The sequence below is a fragment of the Dipodomys ordii genome, unplaced genomic scaffold (assembly GCF_000151885.1).
Source record: "Dipodomys ordii isolate 6190 unplaced genomic scaffold, Dord_2.0 Scaffold14, whole genome shotgun sequence".
NCBI lineage: Eukaryota > Metazoa > Chordata > Mammalia > Rodentia > Heteromyidae > Dipodomys > Dipodomys ordii.
In genome coordinates this window covers 10,005,398-10,010,895 of record NW_012267230.1, presented here as the reverse complement: position 1 = coordinate 10,010,895, position 5,498 = coordinate 10,005,398, and the positions used below count along the sequence as shown (strand labels likewise).

At 48.8% G+C, this 5,498-nt stretch overlaps 1 protein-coding gene across 1 annotated transcript in view; it reads right to left on the bottom strand.

Moving 5' to 3' along the window:
* Gspt1 (G1 to S phase transition 1) overlaps positions 1–354 on the bottom strand; it is a 43,120-nt gene extending 42,766 nt beyond the window's left edge. The window contains exon 1 of the mRNA XM_013011348.1: positions 303–354. The gene's annotated coding sequence lies outside the window, so the exon portion shown is untranslated. The remainder of the gene's footprint in view (positions 1–302) is intronic.
* Between the last annotated feature and the right edge of the window lie 5,144 nt (positions 355–5,498).

The window sequence follows — 5,498 nt, the reverse complement described above, 5'->3', positions numbered from 1 at the left end:
GGGCGGGAAATGGAGGCGGGGGCGTCCCGCCGGGGAGGAGCAGGCCGCGAGGACCCAACCAACACGGCGAGGCAGGAGGGCCGGCGGCCAGCGACACGGTCCCCGGCGTCGCCGCGACAGAGGCTCCAGTCCCAGCCCCGCACTCGCGACGACGGCGGCGGCGGCGACGACGGTGGCGGCCCAACCCTCCTCCTCGTGTGTGCGAGCCGATCTCCTCCCACCCAACCCCAACCACCGCCGCCGCCGGCCTCGCCGCTTAACCCCACGCCCGGCGCGGATTGACCCCTCGCCGCCACCCGTACCTTCGCCTTGGTAGTTCCCGGCCCTGGCAGTCCCCGTTTCCGGCTACGAAACGCCGCAGACCAGAGAACTACGAGTTCCGGCAATGCCTGCGCGACCCCGCTGCGGTTTTCCCGGGGGCCGACGGGAATCGGAGTTCCAGGTGGGGGGGTGCGGCGGGCGCAACCGGAAGTGGCTCTGCTTCCCAGCAGGCAGCGCGAGGAGGCGGCGGTGTGGTGGTGGTGGTGGTGGTGGTGGTGGTGGTGGTGGCGGCAGCGGCGGCGACTCGCGGCTCCCCACCTGTCACCGGGTGGGGGGGCGGGGCCGGCGCGAGGGGCGGGCGACCCCCGGGCTCGGGCCCGCCGGAAGAAAGTGGGAGGAGACGGAGGGCCGACCTAGCGTGGGAAAAAGAATCCTCTGCCGTCTGGGTAGCCCCATCCCCGCCTCTGAGTCTCCCCGGTTCCTTCCCCTCTCCCTCCAGCCACCGTTTGCCCCCCGTGGCCGGAGCCGACGCCCCGCGTTCTTCACTTTGATGGGTGCGTTTGGGGACCTGACAATAAAGCCTGGAGCCGCCAGGACCGGCACTCGCAGTCGCAGTCGGTGCGGCTCGTAAAGGCTCGGCCCCCACTGTCATTAACTGGGAGCTTGGAGTGACTCACACGCCGGGGCCCGGCCGCCGGGGCCTTCGCCGAAACTTTTCCATCCCGTCCCCCCACCCCCAACCCCTCCCCGCCCGCCGGGCGCTTTGCCAGGGAAACAGGATTGGCATCTGCCACGATGCCTCCCGCTGTATCTGTAACCGAACAGGGTCACTGTAGAACGTCTGCACCGTGAAGGTGAGGTGGTTTTGCTTGGAATGGTCTGATTCGTTCCTGAGACTCTTCAGTTACACACACACACACACACACACAGTACCACGTTAATGGTTGTTCCTCATACGTACTGACCAGGTTAGATAAACGTGGGAAAAGTAAAAAGAGCAAACAAATATACGGAGGGTTGGCCCTTAGTCCTCATCGCACGAACTAGGAAAACCTGTTGTTCCGACTACGTAAATGTTTCTACACTTCACTCATGTGAAACCCCGGACATAAAGACATACTGATTTTTTTTTTTTCTGAAAAAGTCTAGACACTGCAACCAACCTGCCTGGAAATTACAGAGTGAGGGAGAGGGCCTATAGAAAACAGATGTTTCTTAACTAAAGGTTGCTAACACACACACACACACACACACACACACACACACACATACATGCACACCTCTGACCAAACTTAGGTCTGGGTTTTTATTTGAACCCTGTGTACTATAAAGGTAAGAGAGCACTCAACTCAATGAGATAGGTCAAACAATGAACTTTTCAAGTTACTTAAGTCTTACACTACTGTGGTTTAAATTTTTTTAACATTAAATTGGCAAATTCTCCGGGTTTTGTTTCATTTTTGCAATATTCAGGATTGAACTCAGGGCCTCACGCTTGCTAGGCAGGCGCTCTATCATTTGAGCCACACCTCCAGCACCTCTTTATTTGTGTTAGTTATTCTTGAGGTAGAGACTCATTTTTTCTCTAGGAGAACCTGGCCTGCAGTCCTTCTGGTGTGTCTCTGAGTGGTTGGGGGATGATCGAAATGTACCCCTGAGCTCAATCATTAACTGAGAGTGAATCTTTCAAAGTGTTTGCCCTGGCTAGCCTGTAACTACAATCTCACATTCTCTACAAGTAGCTAAGATTGGAGGTTTGAGTTTTTGTGGGTTTTTATTTTTTATCTTTAAGTAGTTGTACAACAGAGTTGCAATTCAACAAAGTACTATATGAATACAATGACTCGACCAATATCATGCTTTTCATCATGCCCCCCCCCATCCCTTGAGCTTTTTGTTTGCTTGCTTCTTTGTCTTTGTTGTGTAGTCCTGGCTGGTGGCACACTGTCTTGCCACAGCCTCCCCAGTGCAGGGATAACAGGCATGCACCACTATACCTGGGTGCTGGGTATCACACTGTGGGTTACTTCTACACATCATACTGAATTAGCAGCATTTCTTCCTGCCTGGTGTTTTTTCTAGAAGCAAAAGTGCAAAGACTGCTTCTTAGAAAAGCAGGTGATGTCATTAACTGCCTCATCTCCCAACAGGAAGATTATAGGTATTCAGGGAGGACTCTATTACATTGGTTTTCAAAAGCTTTGGGCCAATTGGCTTATTGCCAGCAGGAAGGTGTTAATTACTGTGTGAGCAACTTGAGGACAGGGTCTTTTCTTGGCCTCCTTTACATGTCAGACATGTAAAAGGTGCCTAATAAATGTTTAATGGAACACACTGCCCTTTTCTACTCATTGGAGGGCTCTGGAAACAAAGGGCTAATAACTAATAAAAGACAGTTTTTCCAAGGCCTCATTGCTATTCACTGAAATGTGAATTCACAGGGTTTGACAGCAGCTTTACTTGGCAAAACTCCAATTATTCAAAGTTCTGAACAATATCATGGCAAAGAATCCCGTCTTCTTCCAGTCTTGGGTCTTCCTGACTACCCTCCACACACACACACACCAGATCCCTGAAATCTGAGGCTTTCTGTTCAAAACCAGCCAGGACAGAAAAGTCTGAAAGACTCTCCAATTAACCAGCAATAAAGCTTGACTAGACTAGAATCCAATCAATGGTAGAGTGCCAGCCATGAGCAAAAAGTGAGATACACACACACACACACACATGAATGAGGGGCATGTGTGATAAAGAATTGTGCCAGACAGGAGACTAAAAAGAAGCAAAGCTTTATCAGGACCCCAGCACCAGGGAAACAGTCGGCAGCAAGGCAGAGGAGCTCAGAACTGCTGGTGCTGTTCGTGGAGGGAGGGCTTCCTCCATATTGTCCCCTGGCAGAACAATGAAGCCAATCTGCTTCTGGAAAGACAAACTTCTCATCATCCTGTAACTGCTTTGAGTTGAGTAGGGTCATGCAGATATCCTGCTTATACATTTGTTATTCTGGCAGAGGATTCTGCAATGGTCCTTGGAGATACCTGTGGGATCTAATAGAATATCAAAATGAAATCATCTGGAAGCCAGATCCAACATGGCAGAGGTGACCTCTGTGGACTCTGGCCACCAAAGCAGCAGCCATGGGTTCCTAAAGGACCTAGATCATATATCAAGTCATGTTATCCATCACAGGTAAGCACAAACCAAATTCAGAACACACACAAATGGGATTTTTTTTTTTTTTGGTTGGTTATAGGGTTTGAACTCAGGGCCTGGATGCTGTCCTTGAGCTTCTTTGTGCTCAAGGCTAGTACTTTACCACTTGAGCCATAGCACCATTTCCAGCTTTTTTTTTTTTTTTTTAACCAGTCCTGGCACATGAAGTCTGGGTCTGGGTGCTGTCTCTGGGCTTCTTTGTGCTCAAAGCTAATGCTCTACCAATTGAGCCATGGCGCCACTTCCAGCCTTTTCTGTTTATGTGGTACTGAGGAATCAAACCCAGGGCTTCATGCATGTAGGCAAGCACTCTACCACTAAGCCACATTCCTAGCCCCTGTTCTTTTTTTTTTTTTCCTTAGGAATGAGGATACTTTCCCTAGAAGTCCTCTTGGAGAGTCTTCCTGCAATGCCCCTCTACAAACTTCCTTTACACGATCCCACAAATCAGTTTAGAAGTACAATGTGTCTTGATTAATGTCATCCTTTCTATTGACTCTCTTTAGTAGCACACATTAATCATATAAAGGAGTTTCATAGTGATATTTATGACATGCGCACAATGTACTTTGATCTTCCCCTCCCCTATTGCTCCTTGCTAAACAGTAGTGTTCCCCCCCACACACACACACCCAAAAAATATGCTGGGGGTCAAACCCAGAGCTGTGCACATATAAGCAAATATTCTACATGAGGCTAAGTGTAGAACAACTGGCTGGAACAAATGATCTGTCTAGAATAGAGCAGTAGATTTTGGAGAAGGCACCAGCATATTCAACATTTCTCAGAATGGAGATATTGAGTCTTCAGTTGGGCTTTTGTTCTTGCTGTGCATAGTCAGCACTGAGCTATTCCTCGAAATCTGGAACCTGAATAATGTTCACCCAGATAACTACAATGGACAAAGAATTTTTTTTTCTGCTTGATTTTTTTTCTAACTCAGAAAACATTTGGTTAGAATCAGCAAATACTGTGGTAAACGGATCCGTTTTGTATTCTGGTTTTACTTTCTGCTTTTATGGATTTTGTTTTGGTGGTATTGGGGATTGAACTCAGGACTTAACGCTTGCTAACAGACATTCCACCTCTGAGCCAAGCCTCCAATCCTTTTTTGTCTTGGTTATTTTTTCAGGTAGGGTCTTGACTTCTGCACAGGCCACTGTGGACTGTGATCATCCTACTGTGCTTCCCCTGTAGCTAGGATAATAGGAAACCATTGATTGAGGTGGGACTTCTTAAATTTTTTGTGTACCTAGCCAGCCTCTAACCCTGATCCACTGATCTCTGCTTCCCAAGTATCTAGGATTACAGGCTGGAGCCATCACACTCAGCTGGTTTGTTTGTTTTCAACAACTTCAAGCCATACAATTCTCTGTTGAAAGTATATAATTCAGCTAGGTGTAAACACAGGAAGACTCTGTCTTTTTCTTTTTTTGGGGGGGGCGGGGGTCTGGTTGTGGGGCCTGAACTCTGGGCTTGGGCACTGTCCCTGTGCTCTTCAGCTCAAGGCAAGCGCTCCACCGCTTAAGCCACAGCGCCACTTCTGGTTTTTGAGTGGTTTATTGGAGATAAGAGTCTCACGGACTTTCCTGCCCGGGCTGGCTATGAACCTCGATCCTCAGATCTCAGTCTCCTGAGTAGCTAGGATTACAGGTGCAAACCACCGCAGCCTGGTGGTGGCTAAGTCTGTCTTAAAAACAATCAAAGCTGGGTGCCAGTGGCTCGTGCCTGTGTGTGTGACCTATGTCAAGCTTCCTGGTAGTTACAATAATAAGTGTGTACCACCTTGTCCAACTCTCCATTGAGATAGGGTGTCTAGAACTTTTCTGTCCCCCATTTAGCTAACCTTGAAACCTCCCACCTCTTTCTCCATAGTAGCTAGCATTACAAGTATGAACCAACCAGTGTCCAGCTTTAAAAGAATCTTGATGAATCACAAAATGGACCAAATACAGAGAAGACTGTATTGTGCCAGGTAAAAAACACAGCAGGTAAGGACAGACTGGCTGACTAGCAGGCATTTT